This window comes from Tupaia chinensis, unplaced genomic scaffold (assembly GCF_000334495.1).
Source record: "Tupaia chinensis unplaced genomic scaffold, TupChi_1.0 Scaffold000647_1, whole genome shotgun sequence".
Taxonomy (NCBI): Eukaryota; Metazoa; Chordata; class Mammalia; order Scandentia; family Tupaiidae; genus Tupaia; species Tupaia belangeri.
This window is the reverse complement of record NW_006160168.1, coordinates 2,653,024-2,672,462: the sequence shown is the minus strand read 5'-3', so window position 1 is coordinate 2,672,462 and position 19,439 is coordinate 2,653,024. Positions and strand designations below refer to the sequence as shown.

The 19,439-nt window shown below is 38.3% G+C and overlaps 1 protein-coding gene, 1 non-coding gene and 1 pseudogene across 4 annotated transcripts in view; 2 read left to right on the top strand and 1 right to left on the bottom strand.

The window, feature by feature from the left end:
* The window catches only part of PTER (phosphotriesterase related), a 77,775-nt gene that overhangs the window by 1,756 nt on the left and 56,580 nt on the right, over positions 1–19,439 (top strand). The gene's annotated exons all lie outside the window — the stretch shown is intronic.
* On the bottom strand, positions 10,096–10,201 carry LOC114009874 (U6 spliceosomal RNA). The gene has a single exon (XR_003551271.1). It is a non-coding gene; the product is annotated as a U6 spliceosomal RNA (small nuclear RNA).
* LOC106736117 (60S ribosomal protein L32 pseudogene) lies at positions 17,457–18,656 on the top strand (annotated as a pseudogene).

Here is a 19,439-nt window from a genome sequence, read left to right as displayed (position 1 = left end):
TTATACTTCTGGGGTTTTGGGGGGGGGGGTTTTTGGTTGTTTTTTTGTTTTGTTTTGTTTTTCCTAAGCCTCAGGCTTTAGCCTTGCCATTCATTTTATCCTCTTATGGCTCTATCATAAAGGTACTCCAAACACCCTTAGGTGCACCGCCCTACCAGTATAAGCAAAGTAAGATGTAGATGACATTTGTAAAGATGTTGCAAGTAAAGTAATACCTGCCAGAGGGGACATTTACAGATAAGAACTTTACTGTTGTGTAGTGCTGTGTAGAAACAAAGAGTCCAAATCACCTCTAAAATGGAGAAAACTGACAAGCACTTATTCCTGTCCTAAAGGATGATCACATTCATTGTCACAGAGATCTACGGTCTATAAGAAAAGAGTCCTAGGGCTTAGGACACTTTTAGACCCACTACATTGTTTTTTACATAGCCAGTAGGGATATAGGATCATTATCCTAAAGGCCTGATGTCATTTCAGAAATAACTGATTCCCTTCAAAAAGAAATCTCAGTGCACTCCTCCAAGAAAAATATCAGACAACCTGCTGCCATTGACAACAAGATAGCAACTAAAATTTTAAAAGGGTAACTCAAACTCCAAATTCACAGAGAGCAACTTTATGAAATTATGTTTTCATTTGTGGAGGTTGGATTTTGCTTTTGTGTTATAAAAGTTACTAAAGTATGTGTAATAGAGATTTTTGGAATAACGTAACACTATATAGTTTGTTTCCGTTCCTTGATTTTTAGGGTCACAACAGCAATGTCCAAGTTTATGTTTTTTAACAGTAAAAGCTAATCACTGGTGTGCGTCTGAGGCCTGTGCTCTAATTTAATCCTCTCCGCAGCTTTACAAGGTGTTTTCAGGGTACAGATGAGATAGCTAAGGCCCTGAATTACTTTCCAGCTACACCGCTGGAAAGAGAGGTGGAAAAATGCCCTTTCTCTGTCTCAAAGCCTGTGGTTTTACTCCTTTTACCACCCCCTGCTTTGTCCATCTCAAGTTTGCTCCATGTTCAACAGGAATTAAAGGTGCTCTTAGTGCAGTCAAAGGGGTTGCTGGGGGGTAACTTGCAGGTGACTGATGAAACTCAAATGAAAGAAGGAGGTTACAAAAGTAGTGACAGTGGAAACAGAGAAAGTAGAGTTTTCAAATGTCACTTTACCAGGGCAGCCTGCCTGACCACCCTACTTAAAATAACATTCAGAGAACCCTCAAACACTCCCACATTCCTCACCCTGCTACTCACTTTATTTTCCATCCATATTGCTTATTCCCATGTGACATACTACACATTTCTTTTGCAGATTGTCATTTACTCCTTCCCATAAAAATGTCAATTACATGAAGACAGGGTTTTGCCTGTTTTATTTACCACTGTTTCTCTAGCAGCTGGTGCTGTGTCTTATGCAAAGTAGGCTCTTTAAAGAAAAAAAAAGAAAAGTCTGATATTTTCATTTTTTTCACAATAGAAAGAGAAGCAGGCATCCTATACAGGGTCTCATCAAGCTCAGTCCCCACTCGAGCCCATTCGGGTGGTCAGGAACACAAACATGGTCTTTCCTGTGGCTCCTACATTGTCGTTCAGCACCAAACTGCCCATGTCACTGCAGCTGGGCCCAAAGTAGGCTCTTAATATATTTGTATTGAATGAATGGATTTGATAAGTTCTTCTGATTTTGATTCCATCGACGTTGTTGGTGAATTGGATATAGTAGTGAAAGAAAAGTAAATCAAAGATGATTCTCAATTTGCTGGATCAAACATAGGGTAGATGTCAATGTCATTTAATTAAAGAGGAAGGCTAAGAAACAAACAAATTGGAAATTGGAGTAAGGGAGATAGGAAGTTCTATTTAGTACCTACTAACTCAGTGATGTGTAGATCAGTTATCTATTGCTACATTAAAAGATACTTTGAAATTTAGTAGATTTAAATAACAAAACATGTATTATGTCACAGGATCTCTGGGCCTAGAATTCAGATGTCATTTGGTTGGGTAGTTCTGGCTCAGCATCTCTTGTGAGGCTGCAGTCTAGATGTAGGTAGGTCTTAATGCTCGACTGGGGCTGAAAGATCCACAGCGCTGTTTTTAGACTCCAACTGACTGTTGACTAGAGTCTTCAGTTTCTTACCACATAGACCTCCCCAGAGGCTGGTCTTGATGTCACTTCACCCAGAGTCAATGGTCCAAGAAAAAAAGAGAGCCCAACAAGTGGCCCAATAGTATAGTGGTTAAGGGAGTCAGATTCTACATGGCCAACTATAATACAAGCCTCTGCCTCCGTGGCTTGAAAAACATACCAGGTGCATGTGCACATGTGCTCCAGATCTCAACAGAACTGAGAAACAGAGGAGAAACGATTGCAGCATGACCATGTCTGGGTGATGGTGGGGGAGGTTGCTTCCTCCCTCTCTCTCTATGTCTGGCGAATATACCTTTCTTCTGGCAATTAAAAAAGAGAGAGGAAGGGAAGAAGGAAGGGGAAAAAAAAGAAAGAAAACCTGAGATAGAAGCCACAACCTTTTAGAACCTAATCCCTGAAGTGGCATATCATCACTTCTGCTGCATGCTACTGGTCACAAAGACCAACCCTGGTGTGGTATGAGAGGGCGTGAATGCCAGAGGGGAATGCGGTTGTTGGGAACCATTGTGAAGCCTTCCTAACACAAAATCTCTGAGACGTGCATGTAGAAATGTCCTGTAGGCTGTTGGGTACATTATACTGTAGCTCACAGGAGAGATCTGCATGACTGATAATTAAGTGAAAATCATTATACATGAAGCTGCCAGGATTGTGTAAGAAGACCCGGGGAGAGAATATAGGTGAGGAAGGGAAGAGGACCTTGGACCCAATTCCAAGGAACATTTTGAGTTCAGTGGGAAGTATCTAACAGAGGAGGGTGACCAGTGAGGCAGGAGGAAAATCAGGACAGTGTATATTATGAGGTGAATTAACTGAAAGGTCGATTTCACTGGCCAAGTTTCCCCTTCTCCATGAAGAAAAACAAAATAGCTTGAATACAGAGAAGTGAAAAGCATTTCTGAAAAAAAAAATGCAGTGTAATACAAGATGTGAATAGTCAAATTTTGAGCCAGACAGGAACATAGAACAAAGAACACAAAGACAGAACATGCAGAGCCTTGGGAAATACATGCCTGTGTGTACTCGTACCTTCCAGGTCTGTAGCTGAGCCATAGAACTCTTGCAATTATTGTCCATTGAAACTCCATGTAAGGATGTTAGAGATGGCTCTTGGAATTATGCTTGAGGACAAAATGATGAACTATGTAAAATACCACACCCCCCCTGCTTTCCTGTGCTTTTAAGTGTCTTTTCCTAAAATGTCTTTAATATCTCACTGAACCACACAGTAGCAAGATGGAAATATCCTGATTAAGCATGTGTTTGCTAGAGAGAGAGAGAGAGACAGAGAGACAGAGAGAAATCTTCTGGGGGATGGCCATGCTGCAATCCCCTTTCCTCATTCTTCAGGATTTGGGGCACACATGCCCACCATGTTTTTCAAGCTGCCCGGTCAAGACTTAAACCATGATGTCAACCATGTGGGATCCAGGAGCCTTCACCACCACACCACCTGGCTGGCTCTCATTCTGTTTTGATTTTTTTTTTTTTTTTGGAGAGGTTTTTGCTATAGGGGTGCATGCTTGTCAGAAAGACAAAAACAGAGAGACAAAAAGTGAGAAATCACCCCCCAGGGGGGATGGCCATGCCACAATCCCTTCTCCTCCATTCTCTTCTTAGGATCCTGGGCACACATGCACACATGCCCTGCGTGAGTTTAAGCCACCAGGTCTGGGACTCAAACCATGGTCAACTACATGGAGTCCAGCAATGTAGCCATTATGCTATCTGCTGGTCCCATCATTGTGTTTTCTTTAGCCGTTCTTTCTACTGTATTTTCTGTAGCTACTGTAGTTTCAGTAGCTCAGGATTTTCTTTTTCTTTTTTTCTTTTCTCTCTCTCTCTCTTTTAGCTAATTTTTTCCTCTCTGAGAGAGAGATGAAGAGAGAAAAGGACATCTTCAACAGGGTCTTCACACCATGATCTACCCACATCACAGGCACATCCATTCCCAGCATGTTCAATGATGTCTCTGGATGTGAACTCAGAATCTTCCCACATGATTCAGCCTTGCAGGACATTGCATTACCACCTTGTCACCTCCTGGCCCCTATGTTTTTTCAGTATGACTTTAATGACAGAAGTCTTCTTATTCATAGATACACTCTCTAAGTCAGAAGGAGAAGCCCCTTTGATTCTGACTACTGTTTCATAAAAGCTTTGCTTGCCCAAGTACAAATACCTATCTACTCAGTGTGGGAATCAAGAGGATTATCCATTTCTCTGTCCCCATCTAGGCAGGTATGGCCATGTGATTTGTTCAGCCAATAAAATGTAAATGGAATGACATTTCCAGGTGAAAGTTTGAAGAATCAATGGAAGATCTGTCCCAGTCTCTCTCCCTCTGCCACAGTGACTACCCAGATGGTGGCAGCCCTAACAGCTTGAGGCATGGAATGAGACAATGAGCAGAACTCCCTGCCACCTACATTAAATGTGTACAGTGAGCTAGAAATAAACATTTGTTGTATGCAAACCCTGAGATTTGAGGATCTGTGTTACTGCAGCATATCTTAGCCTAGCTTGCCTAACTTACTCCGAAAAGGTCTGACCTGTGCATCCAGGGATTTCTGGCTCCAGCTTACCAGACACCTTGGGCACCTTGGGGAAGATGCTGTACAAGGCTTGCCTTAGGACTTAATCTCACTCTTGCTGTTGGGGAGATGGCAGGTATACTCTCATAATGCTCTTGTCAGCTTTGTGATTTTTAATCAAAAGGTGGTGAAAATGGCATTTAGATGTTTAATTACAGTCTGTAAGGGCAGCCCATGTTAAAGTATAAAGTACATAAAGGCTTAGTGTTTGAAAGGAATAGAGAGTAATTTGAAAGAAATAAGATGTATTATATATATATATATACACACACACACACATATAAAATAAAATTTATATATAAATAATAAATTTACATAATATATATTTTTTTTCAGTATATTTTCAAGTTTTCTAGTTTTCTCCTGTTCTTGTGAGAAGATGATTCGTCTGAAATGTAGTTATCGGTGGACGTATTTCAAAAATTTGTCACCAACGGACATTTAAATGAATCATCCATTCTTATCACTGACTTTTATTTTTCACGTAGCTTCAAAGGGTATTTTAAAAATGATTTCCTGGCTATCTTATATCAAATCTAAGAGTATCCGACCTAGGTTTTGCCCTCAACATCCCAGAGGCAATGTGTTCACTCGTTTGCTCTGACTTAAACAGAAGTGAAGCAGGAAGCATTTTGCTTTGGGCAGAGCTGTGCTGCATTCTTGGGGATGTTAGCCATAAATCCAGGTTCCCTAGAGGTTAACAATCAAAGTTCTCCCCCTCTCGTACATACTCAGACGAGTGATATGATGATGATAAATTACTTGGACATGACTGCCCCAAGCACTTCTGTGATGAATTATGTTGTTCAGGACATGACCGAAGATTCTCTATTGTCAGTCTGCAATACTGAATATTGGCAGTATTCATAAATAGCATTCTGCCAATTTAGGTCTCTGCTTTGCATATTAAATTCAGTTTGTACAGGTCATGGTTCTTAGTCCTTAGTCATCTCTGTCTTCCACTGAATTCACTTAATAAGCTTTTTGGTTTTTTTCTGTTCCCTATTCATTAAAAGGATAGGGTGTGCTTAGTTGTGTTCAGTAAACACTGAGTCTTTCTTCACAGGAATTGTTAAAATAGTAATTATTAGTCCTTTTCACTAAATCCAGAGTAATAACAGCTTATCTTGCAGTGGCTTAATTGGGTAATTATTTGGTGTTTGAAAAGCACTTTGAAGAGAATATTGGTAAATATTGTTGTTCATTTAATGCTCTTTTGTGTAATTGAAAGCCCATTATGACCACAAAATCCTTAGTATTTCTGTATACCAGCAATGATTTTTCCCTCAACGTTGTTTATTATTTTCAATATTATAAATGTATTTTTAAATTATAAATATTTTCATAAACTCTCCATGTTTTCTTATGTTTATACCTTTATGTTTCTGCATGTCTCATCTACTGTATTCCTTATATATCTGAAAAGTTAATATTATCAGTCTTGCTCTCTGAAAGTTTGGAGGAAAGATCAAAACTGAACTACAGTTCAGGGGTGTTTCATATCATATATTTCCCCATATATTGTATGGTATATATTTAACTTCAACAACAATTGTGCCTTGATACATAATTTAAATAATAATTTATTTGGCCTCAGTTCATTTCTTAAACTACTACTTGACCATCATCAAAATTTGTCAGAATATCTTAGGTTAAATTTCACATGCCTGGGATCAGCAGGTGGCGTAAAATGGTTATGTCGCTGGACTCCCACATGGCCAACCATAGTTCAAGTCCTGGACCTGGTGGCTTGAAACTCACACTGGGTGCATGTGCATACATGACCAAAGTCCCAAGAGGAAAATAGAAATATATAATAGAAATATTTACTCTCTATATTCATTTGCTTGGGATGCCAAAACAAAATACCACCAACTTATACACAGATATTAAGTTCCTCACAGTTCTGGAGGCTGGAAGTCCAAGATCAATATGTTAACAGGGTTAGCTTCTACTAAGGCCTCTTTCCTTGCCTTGTAGATGCTACCTTATCTTCCCTATGTCTTCACAAGTCCTTTCTTTTGTGCATATCTATGTCCTAATCTCCTCTTATAACACCACCAGTCTAATGACCCATGTTAACATCATCATATTTGTAAAGACCTTATCTGCACATTATAGGTATTTAGGACTTCAGTATGTGAATTTAGGAAAGACACAATTCAGCCCATAATGTTGTCCGACAATACTAATAGTATTTATTTGGAAACGACCACTTTTGGGACTTATTTTCAAATCTGAGCCACTAAGTGATGACTGCTGGAGGGTCTACCGAGTTTAGGAACTTCTCAGCATTATTTGGCAGAGAACTTTATGCTTGTGACTTAAAACCCTGAGATAACTGGGTAAAAACTGAAGGTGCATTATTAAATGAATTAAATAGTTTATTAAGCTATTAACCAAAAAAAAGTACATAATCACAAAGTACATAATCACATATACCTTGCTATATATGAACTACACCCTTCCAAATATTTACAATAACCTGCAGAATTTTCTCTTTGAGTCAAAAGCTTGTGAGGATTAGTCTAAGTATTTGTATTATGGAAAAGCGAAAAAGGACATAGAATGTACTATCTTAGCTCCTCTTCCTGTAAGAAAGCATCTTGTGCTCACATTGTGTTATTATATTTTTAATTTATTTACTTCTTTCATGAGAGGGACGCATCCCCACAAGGTCCCTATGCTGTGGTTTGACTGAAGTTTGAGTTGGCTTGGATCATAGGCTCACACACATAGATCTGGTACAATCTGGGAGGTCCTGAGATGTTAACCCAGGACCTTTCCCATGTGGGTTGACTTGGGTTAATGCTGCACCACTACCTGTGTTATGTATTATTGTCCCTTTATTATAAACTGAAAATGATTAAGAAAGCAGAAAGAGTCTCTCTGAAGAGACATGTGAGACTAAGAAACTAAAAATGCTCTTACATTCAGAGAAATATTGAGAAATGTGAAAGCACAGAAGACTTCAGTTTCACCATTATCTGTCCACATCTACCATGCATAATATTGATGATTATAGGAAGCTTTACAGTGTTCCTTCAGAGTAAAAATCTAGGTTTTACTTTTTCCCTTAACAAAAAACTTTTGTAGAAAACTGATAGCCAGAAATCCTTAGAGGATTGTTATGTAGGTATATAAATATAAGCTAGTAATATCAGGGTAATTGATTGGTGGCTTTGAATGGGCTGGGAACATTTTTCCCTTTCAAGATTGTTTTAAATTGGATTTTATTTTTGAAGCTAAGAGATGGATACATAAGGGTTCTCTATACTAGTCTCTCTACATTTGTAAGTTTTTGAGTGTTCATATTAAAAAATGAGCAAAATAATTTTTAAAAAGAAAAGTGAATGAAATTTGTAGCTTCCTATGATGCAAAATTTGGTACATTTTCAGGGACAGATTAGATGAGGTACATATTCACATGTTAGACAGTGTATGTGTAGGTAGAGTGTGGATCTACCTACTAGTGGTTCCATATATAAAAATATTTTTGAAACCTTTATCCAAGAATGTCTTTTGGAGCATCTTTCTAGTTTCAGCCTAAATTATTTTTATTAATTACTCTTTAGCGTATGACCTGGCTATTACTTCCATGAGTCAGTGCCTTTCTACGAGTTAGAGAGTTTCCCAAGCTCTCAAGTTGCAGTTTCTTTAAGTTCAGTCTTGGAGTTCAGAGACTATCCGTTTGCCACTGCATAAATCCATTGAACACAGAACTTTAAAAGAGGTCACTTGTCTCTAGTGGGCCATGCCTGGCTAGTGCCTTCTGCTTAATACTTTCTATAAAAATGTCCTCTGCTGTTGCAGGTGGTGGATCTTACAGGCAGACCTCAGGCAAGAAAAGCTCTCCCCTGAGTGTTCTTCAGACAAGCGATATTCCGAAGTCCTGCCTCCCTTCTGTGTTACCCCTAGGATCAGCCACTGTCCTGGGCCTAACTCAGGACTCCCACTCACAGTTCTGTAGACGTCTCAGTGCTCCTGTTAACTTGCCTCATTATCGTTTAGTAAAGTACATCCTCAAAAGTGATTCTCTTCCTCCTGTGCACTAAATATTTTGGAGCAGCTCAGTGTATAAGTAGTAAGGAATCTGCCGTTTCAAGTACTGGCAATACTGAGACTTTGGCTTTGAAGACATATTTGATGTAGTAGATGTAGAGGGAGGGAAAAGGCCCTTGCAAATATTGATACAGTTTTTGATGTTCTTCATTCCTCCCAGACATTATCTTTTTACATTTTGTCCAGTGTGTTCAGGTAGAAAGAGCAAAATATTTCAAGTGAAATGTTTCATGTTTAAAATGTTCTTCAAAGAATCGTTAAACAGTTTCTTAGCATTAAGGCTACCTTGTGGATTTTTGCTACTATTTATATTATGGTGAGGTCAAAACAATTTCTAAATTTATTTTTTTAAAAATCAAATCAAGATTGCCAAAAATTTCTTATATGAAATTTTCCTAATGCATTATTTAGCAACACTGTTTTTTTGTGAATCTGTTTCCACTTTTTTTTTTTTTATGTTACTAATACTGTATTGGTCAGGATTATTCAGAGAAACCAAACTAAAGGATAAATATATATGTTAAAAAAAAAAAAAAGGAAAAAGGATATATTATAGGAATTGTCCCACAAAATTACAAGGTGGAAAAGTTCCACAGTAGGCTGTCTCCAAGGTGGAGAAACAGTTAAAAGATTCAACCAGGGAAGCTGGTTCAATTCCAGTCCAAGGCCTGAAGGGGTGCTCAGGAGCACACAGGCCCTAGAACCTTTGGACATTACCTGTGGTAAATGTTTATTCCAATGGTTAAATAAATTGAAGTTTTCCTGGTTGGAGGGGTACAGGGCCAGGAGCCAGCAGGAACAAAGGTGGAAGGTGGCCAAAGACTGAGACAAGGAGCAGAGATGGAGCAGACAAAGGTGTGAGTAAACACAGAACATGGTCTGGAAGGAAGGATCATGGTGGGGAAGAGAAAGAGGGAGAGTGATTTCTGACAGGATCTTGCCTCTCCCTCTGTTTATCCCTCCCATGCTCCCAGTCCTGATTCACAGATCAATCTTATTTGTAACATTCTCACACGCATACCTAGCAACAATATTTCACCAGCAAAGCAGTCCAGGCATCCTTCACTTACTCAAGTTGACACCCAAAATGGACCATCACTAAATAGTACCTTAGCGAAAATAAATTTGCATTACTTATTCCTATGTAATGCAGTAATTTCACAATATCAGGATTAAAGAGTTTCTTGTATATTGCTTTTATACATAGAGTAATGTCTTAAACGTTAGAATTTTAGTCTATAAATGTCTGACCATAATGTCTTTTTTATTCCCTTTATTTATTTACTTATTAAAAATATGGAATGCTTCATGAATTTGCATGTCATCCTTGCACAAGGGCCATGCTAATCTCTCTGTATCATTCCAATTTTAGTATATGTGCTGCTGAAGTGAGCATTGACCATAATGTCTTGATCCATAATCTTCATACTATATATATATGTGTATTTTTAAACCAACAACATTTAAAATAATGTCAACAATTATGAGATCAATAAAAGGTCTGAAAATTAAAATAATACAGCTTTTTCTGTCTAATTAGAGGTCAAGATTATATTTCTTTTTTTTTTTTCTTCTTTATGTGGGAAATAAAGACAAAGGTGGGGGGGGGCGTAGAGTGATTTCTGACAGGATCTTGCCATGTCACAGTCCTGCCCCAGCCTCCCAATTACCTAAGATTACAGGCACACTCAATCATACCTGGCATGTTCAGTTCAGGTTGCCACAGGGATTGAACCTGCGCCTCTCATGCAACTTCCAGCCTCTGAAGTGGTTTCACTATCTGTGGGCTATTGCAGATCTGCCCAGGATAATATTTCTGTGAAGTAAGAAGGGATGTTACTTCATGAAAAGGAGTTAGTTCTTTAATAAGCCAAGGAACATGAATGTGTCACCAGACACTGTAGAGATTTTTGACGTTCTCTTTAGCTTTTACAAACTCTGCATAATTTTGACCAGTTCTTACAAAACTTGATTTATTCTCATATTGTCTTAATGAGCATGTGATATGCCTGTGTGCCACATTTACCATGAAGTGCTTAATGTTTTTCACTTTTCAAACTTTAGCCTTCTTCTAAGCAAAGATATCTACAAAATTGCAGGCACACTTTTATTACTCTTTTTCTCTAAAACACATTAAAATACATAAATATTTGTATAAGAGATTTTTAAATGCCCATTTATATCACCTAAAATCATTTTGAACCACCAGTAGAATGTACGTCATAGTTTCCGAAACATTGCCCAAACTGAAGCAGAATATTAACTTTTTAAATTTGTTTCTTTGTGCATTAAAGAATAAAATAATTCTAGGTAGTTAAATTGGCACAAAATTTTCAGAATGGCTTCTATAGTTGTACTGTGAGGCTCTGAAACTGTAAAAACCATATACGCACGAATATATGTGTACACATACAAACATACATAGATAATGGATTCCTGTAGTTCTTATTTGGGAAATAGCCAATGATTTTTAGCTGCTTAGCTAATCAGCATCATTCATTTCAGGGCTAACAGGGGTGTCATTTTATATGTGTGCCTCGATTTTATTCTTATTCACAAGTAGAATAAAGAATGTTCATAAATAATTAACAATCTGGAATTTCAGTGTTGTGGAGTATTTTTATTTCATTCATCTGTTAGCAATAACCTGCCGTTTATAGTAAATTTATAGTAAATACTGTAATGTGGTTTGAGTATGGTTTGCCTAATGGAACTTCTGAGAAAGATACCAATAGGTTCCATATTCCTCATGTAGAAACGTCCTGATTTTCTACTACACATAGATCTCCATTCATTTAATATTTAAATAAATTTAACTAATGCAGAAGCTGCTGCAGAAATCATTTACAGGCCAAGCTTTTCACAGGATCATAGAAGTTGTATACGTAGAGAACCTTAAAGATGACTTGTTAAGGGGCCAGCAGATGGCATAGTGGTTAAGGTAATGGACACCCATGTGGTCAACCTCGGTTTTGAGTCCCAGACCCCGTGATCTGAAACTCATGCTGGGCATGTGTGTGTGAGTGCCCAAGATCCTGAGATGAGAATGGAGTAAAAAGGATTGTGGTGTGCCCATACCCATAAAGGGTGATTTCTCCCTTTCCTTTTCTCTCTCTCTCTGTCTTTCTGGCAAGCTCACATGCCCTTTGGCAAAAACCTTAGAAACAATGACAACAACAATAAAAATTCATTCGGCTCTTTTGTTTTATTAATGAGAAAACTGAGGTCCATATATATATATGTGATTTGCCCAAAGACATGCTTTTAGCATATTGATTTTGTTTAAAACATTTATGTATTGGTAAAGTTCTAACTTTTCTTTCTCTTAGGAAAATATCTTATGATCAGAGGACCATTATAGTGTTCCATCTGTAAAAATTATAGTAAGTTAACATTAATTTTTGGTGGCACTTAAAACATTTTGTAGCTACTGACTATTGTTTACATGAATGAAACACTGACTTACCAAATTAGGGAAGTAACTTATTGAATTAGGAATGATTTCAGTTGCTTTTATTATACTTGAATGAAAGGGAGAGAAAAAAAAAAAACCTTAAATATATAGTATAATAAAAATGTGTGTCATGAGTTACTATAAAGAATTGACCAAGAGGTTGCCAGCAGGTAGCATGATGGTTAAGACACTGAACTTGGCCACAACTTGGCCCACACGGCCGACCACAATTTAATTTCCCAACCCGGTGGCTTGAAAATCATTCCATTTGCATGTGTACCCAAAGTGGAGAGGAGAATGGAGCAGAAGGAATTGTGGTATGGCCATCCCACTGAGGGGTGATTTCTCACTTTTCCTTTTTCTTTGTGTCTCTCTGTGGGGAGCTCACGTGTTCTATGGTAAAGAAGAAAAAGTCCTAACAAAAAAATAGGCCAAGAAGTGAGAGTTTAATCGCATACAATGCCTAAACAAGAATTCAAAGTAGAATATCATAGCAAGTGCTGTTAGACTTTACCTGTGAAGTTAAAAATAACTTCCAGAGGAAGGATGGCTAATTTTGTTTATGCAATAGGTTTATATTGCTCCACCGCTTGTCGGTAAAAGCAGCTTTGAGCATTTAGAGAGCATATCGTTGTGCTTCATCCTTACTGTGTTCCAATTCTTAAAAATGTTATTACTTTTGGAAAACTGAGCCTCTAAGTAGTTCTGAGGGCTCCCAGATACCCACAGTCTGAGAAAGGGAAAATTAGGAACCATTATCTCTCAGAATGCTGTGATTTGCCATAACCAAGAAGGCAAGTAAGTCTTTAATGGTACAGAGACACTGCTAGTTGTTAATTCTTCTGCTGTTAATGCTACCAGAGAGTATGTATCCCAAATCTGTTCACTTGTGTTTTCAGACCTAAGCCATCTCTGAAAATGTATGCACCCTTTCCACTCAAGCTAATTTATTCATCTATCCATAAACTTTTATAGAATGCCTGCTATGGGCCAGTCACGGTGCCAAATGCTGGCTGTGATGTTCTCACTTAAACACTGAGAGGAGAAGATTCCTTGAAAATCATATCAGTCCATTTGTAATTCTCCTATGGTGTCCCCAGTGACTGCTAGAAGATTACAAACATCTCAGATGAACACAATACCCTGCCAGTCTCTGCATTGCACACCATTTGTTGTTGACACAGGATAGTCATTTTATACCATGGTTCCACTACGGAAAGCAAACCAACAAGCTGCTGAGGGCTGAGCGGTACTTTTCCAAATAGGGGTTTCTTTTCAATGGCCCTTGATCTGATGATTATGGAGAACAACTCTGCTCATTCCTCTCTTAGCCATAAAGAATAAGGTCTGGCTTCTACTATCCCACTGAAAGCAGTAGAGGTAACAGCAGAGGAGATGTTTCCTACCCATAACCTGTTCCTGCTCCCTTCTTGTGCAGAGCTATGGCGTGGCCACTACCAGTGTCTCTGGTGGCCTCTTGTCTTCCCAGAGTGAATACAAAGATGCCAGGCAGACTCTTATTAACCTTGATAATATGCACTTCATTTCCATGCAGTTATTGTGTTTAACCCTTTAGTTAATTATTAAACATTTGTTGGGAAAGCCACTGTGTAGTTCTGTTACTTCAAAGTACCTCGCTTATTACAAGAGTATTCATCTTGTTTACTTATATGCTGTGTATAATTTGTCATAAACCTGAGTAAATTGTAAACTCCTTGAAGACAAGGGCCCTATCTGTTTGTTTGTTTGTTTAATACCACAGAGAGGGACTGATCACGTTTATTAGCTATGTGAGTCCTAAGCAAACAAACAAAAAGATAAAGAAAGAGCATCCAGTGAGAGGACATATATTCAATTAAGGGTTCTATGATGACCTTACTGCAAAATGCATTGACCTTTAGAGAAATGAAAATGTTTGGGTGCTGAGCATCCCTTCTCTTTTTTAAGCTCTCATACTACAACAACTTGGCTCCATCACAATTAATCTTATATGGTAATGCTGTGACAATGAGATGATTTCTCGGGAGAATCTATGCTAATACTATTAAAATGCTTTTACAATGTCAAAATGATTGCAGCGGAAGCATGTGGGGATTGTGCTTATGTGATTATGATATTATAGTGATGGGCGATTACCATAGGAAACCACTAATTCAAGCCTGCAGGGACTTGCATTATGAAGCCATTATAACATGAGATTATAATGACACAATAACTTGGATGCACATTCGTGATGTGAAAACTAAAAGCTAATTTGAATGCAAGTAGTATTTCCATTAAATTGTAATTAAACACTGAAAGCAATGCTTGTTTAAATTTGAGATGGAGACGTACTATCCAGAAATGAACATTGTGGGTAAAGAACACATGCTGAGTATGAGCTCAGAAATAGCTGGAAACCGTTTGCAACCAGGCCTGTTGGTATTTACTAGAAGGGAAAGCCCCCATTGGAGTGGTTTCTGTAGACTCTTTCTCTATGCTGACCTTTAACCAGAAATAGTACCAACACACTATAAGAAGCCTGGATCCAATTCCCACTCCTATCACCACCACTAACATGTCTTCTTGTTTAATTTTTGAAGTGAGTATAATTGTAACTTACCACCTAAAGCAGATGACTTTTCCCCACAAAATATAACTTTTTAAATATACAACAAAATAAAACAAAATAGATAAGCACAAAGAAGAAAAAAGATAAGGAAAAAAACTAAAAATATTCTAACTCCTAGAGATGGCCTTTATTAGCATCTCTTAGTGTTTCCTTTCAGACTGGTTTTCTATGTATAGTATACAAATATTTCCTTCAAAAATTTGCATCTATAAAACTTTTAAAGCCTGCTTATTGATTCCTACCACCCCTCCAGTTGCAAAATCTATTTCTTGTCCAAGAGAATCCAGTTGATAAGTTTTTGTTTGGTTTTCTTTTTAAAGGTCAGCTGAAGCTGGATGAGTTTACATGTCACTTGGGAAACTATATTTTACTATTAGGGAATAATATTGGGCAAGATTTATGTTCTGCTTATATCACTTACGGAATGGATCTATAGTAAATTCTTGAGCTTCTATTAGCAATACTATAGGTATTCCGCATTTTTCTCTGTTTAGAAGTCAGTGGGGCCTTTAAGAAGTCAGAGTTCTTTATTATTTAATATGTTTTTTTATATTATTAAAAATGTATTTTATACAATTATAATACAGCACTTGTAGCTCATGAAGTGAATTTACCCAACATGAAGAAATCATAGAGTTCTAATTTGTTTTCAGCTACTAGTTATTGCATGGCTTCTGTAAACCTAAAGCTAGATTATGGAAAACAAGGAAATTTTCAGAGCTACAGAGCTTGTTAGATATACCTGCATTCACTTATTTAGATGTTTAAGGGTACACAGTGGCTCGTGTGTCCTCCCTCCTAATTATGACTCAGAGTAGTTATTGCTCCTTGGGTTAAATATAGTTAAGATGAGTTTTTGTTATTAAGTATTTAGTTTTCCCTTAGACATGCTGTATGCTTTTGAGTTATTTTTATTATCACTTCTTACAACAACCAAATTAGGTAGGTAAGCCTAAATTACTAGAGTTCCTATTTTGATAATTAGGAAAAGGACAGCACAGCACAATTAAATAGCTGGCTTTATGTCACCTAGTGAACAGTAAAGTTGCAATCAGATTTTTCTGATCCTTAAGTATTGTAACTTAACTTTTTATTTGTTTGTTTTTGCTATAGGGTACCTATGCTTTCCAATGAGACAGAGAGAGAAAGAAATCACCCCCTCAGGGGTAATGGCCCCTCTCCTCCATTTCGTTTTGGGAATTAGGGCACACGTGTGCCCAGTGTGATTTTCAAGCCACCAGGTCTGGGACTCAAACTGTGGAGTCAGCCATGCAGGATCCAGCACCTTAACCACCATGCTACCTACTGGCCCTGTAGACTCCTTTTTTAGGCTAATACATGATGTCACCTTAGAATAATACTTATGTATTTATGGAAACTGAAATAACGAACCATAATGCGTATAGTAAATATTTACATGGCTTAATAAAAAGAACTTTTTACTGGCAAGTTGAAAGACTGAATTCTTGTCGGTTATATGACCTTCCAAAGATGGAGGATTCAGTTTTAGCATCTAAAAAATAAACTCATAGAATTAAATGACCTCTATAATGATTTCCAGCTTAAAAATTCTAAGATCAAATAGTATTTCACATTAGTTAATGTTTAAATATTTCATTATAAATATTGGGACCAGCAGATGGCATAATAGGTAGGTCACAGAACTCCCATGTAGTTGACCATGGTTTTAGTCCCAGACCCAGTGGTTTAAAACTAACTCCAGGTGTGTGCACATGTGTGCCCAAAATCCCAAGAGGAAAATGGAGGAAGGGATTGAGGCATGGCCATCCTCCCTTGGAGGGTGATTTCTTGCTTTCTGTCTTCTCTCCAGCAAGTGCACATGCCCTATAGCAAAAATCTCTCTAAAATAATCATTATAATATTTAATACAAATATTTCATATTTTACCCTCTTTAAAGCCTTTCATCTAAATTCAAAACCATATCTTAAATGAGAAATAATGATTGACTGTTTAAAAAAATTAGAATAATAATGATTGGGAAAAACATTGAAAAGATATTGAATGATAAAGCGGGGAGATTAATGTCTCTGTATTGACTGACATGCAGGGCATTCCCTTTTGAAAAAGCAATGTAATACACTGTAAAGTTATATGTAATCCAATGTAATGTAAACAAGATTATGATGACAATAAAAAAATAAATTTAAAAAAGGTATCTTCATTAGTGCTTAATATCTTGACATGTTTTAGCATATTTAAAACTGAAAATGCCTTTTGTTTAGGAAATGTATTAAAATGATTAAAGTTGCAGATATAAATATAATCCAAAAAAGAGATTAAAAGTAGTCCTTTGGTTTATTGGCAATTGTTAAAGTGCAGTTAAAACTTCAATGAGGGGGACCAGCAGACAGCATAATGGTTACATCCCTGAACTCTCACGTAGTTGACTGCAGTTCAAGTCCCGGACAAGGCAGCTTAAAACACACCAGTCGTGCGTGTGTGTGTGTGTGTGTGTGTGTGTGCGTGCACGCCCAAGATCCCAAGAGGAGAATGGAGAAGGGATTGCAGCATGGCCAACCCCCCTAGGAGGTGAGTTCCCACTTTCTGTCTCTGTCTCTCTGATGAGCACACGTGCTCTATAGCAAAAATCTTTCAAAAACAAACAAGTGCTCTCTTCCTCGGCGCTGACTGTGGAGGTGGCGGCCATCTCCTATCCGGCATCATGGCTGCCCTCAGTCCCCTTGTGAAACTCAAGATCGTCAAAAAGAGGACCAAGAAGTTCATCCGGCACCAGTCAGACCAATAAGTCAAAATTAAGCACAACTGGCAGAAACCCAGAGGTAGTGATGACAGGGTGCAGAGGAGATTCAAGGACCAGATCTTGATGCTCAACATCGGTTACGGGAGCAACAAGAAAACACAGCACATGCTGCCTAGTGGCTTCTGGAAGTTCCTGGTCCACCAGGTCAAGGAGTTGGAAGTGCTGCTGATGTGCAATAATTCTTATTGTGCTGAGATCGCCCACAATGCCTCCTCCAAGAACCGCAAGGCCATTGTGGAATGGGCAGCCCAGCTGGCCATCAGAGTCACCAGTCCCAATGCCAGGCTGCACAGTGATGAAAAGGGGTAGACAACCTGTGTGCACGTTTTGTTTCTAAATAAAACCACAACCCCCTCAAAATAAACAAACTTAATTGAGGGTCCAGATGGTGCTGTAGCAGTAGAAAGTGACACTTTGAGGCTGACCTGCATGGGACGATTCCAGGTTCAAGGTCAAGGACCTCCCTGAGTGATCTTGATGTGGCTGGGCCCAGAACTCAGAAAAGCCCAAGCATAACTGTTGCCATTCCAGGCCTCTGTGCCTCTGTAAATTCTCTGCCTCCGCCTCTCCACCTCTGAAGTGATAAAACAATCGAGACCTTGAGAAGCTAAACACCGTGCTTATCTGGCCTTTTCTTCCTGCGAATAAACTCTGGGTTACATCTTCCCAATGGGCTGCTTCTTCCTAATAGGCTACCTCTTAGCCTGCTGGAAACCGCCCCTCCCCAAACTTGCCAATAAAAGACTGTGCTCAACCCCCAAGCGGGACCAGAGATTTTGAGTATTAACTCCTCCGTGCCCGCTGGCGTATTAAAGAGTTACCCCTGTCTCTCTGGAGTGCTGCCTTTTTATTCCCCAGCCATCTGGTTTTCCACAACAATCTGGGCAGGCACTTGCTTTGATCCTGAACTGACTGAGGTTGAGGATGGATCTCAGCATCAGGACTCAGTTGAGGATGCTGCCGCTCTTACTCTCTGTCTTACTCACTCATGAAAGAAATTAAACAAATTTCAAAAAAAAAAAAAAAAGAAAGAAAGAAAGAAAGAGAGAGAGAGAGAGAGAAAGAGAGAGAGAGAAAGGAAGGAAGGAAGGAAGGAAGGAAGGAAGGAAGGAAGGAAGGAAGGAAGGAAGAGAAAAGAAAAAAGGAAAGGGAATTTCAGATAGCCTATGGCCAAGGGGTTAAAGTATCTGGAGACCACATGGCTGACTCTACAGTTTGAGTTTTGGACCAGGCATCTTGAAAACCATGCAGGTGCCTATGTGTACATGCCCAAAACCCCAAAAGCGGGGAAAAATGGAAGAGAAGGGAGGGCGGCATGACCCTCCTCAATAGGGGATGCTTTCTCACTTTTATATAGCTACACAGTTACTTTGAATAATATTTTAAATAAATTATTTTCTGTGGATTCTTAGGGTGTAGGGGATAGCAATGATTGTGGTACCAAATTACAGTTCTAGATAAGTCTTTCTAAATATCTTAGTGCACCTTATTTTTATGGGGAAAATATATAAACAATTCAACTCCCTCTATATTTAAGTGTGTGTGTATAGGAAGTAATTACAAATCTGTTCATTGATGGTAGGGACATTTTCTAATTTTGTAAAGTTTTTTTCTGAGAAGACGTAGAACTATGTTAGACATTTTCCCCAACCATTTCAAAGGCTGGGAAGATTGATGATTGTTCTATTTCACATGCAGTTCTTACAGATTTGCCCTTGATCCCATTGTAGTAAATCAGCTTTTAGAAATAGAAAGAGCTGTTTGTTCCCATACTTTTAGTACATCA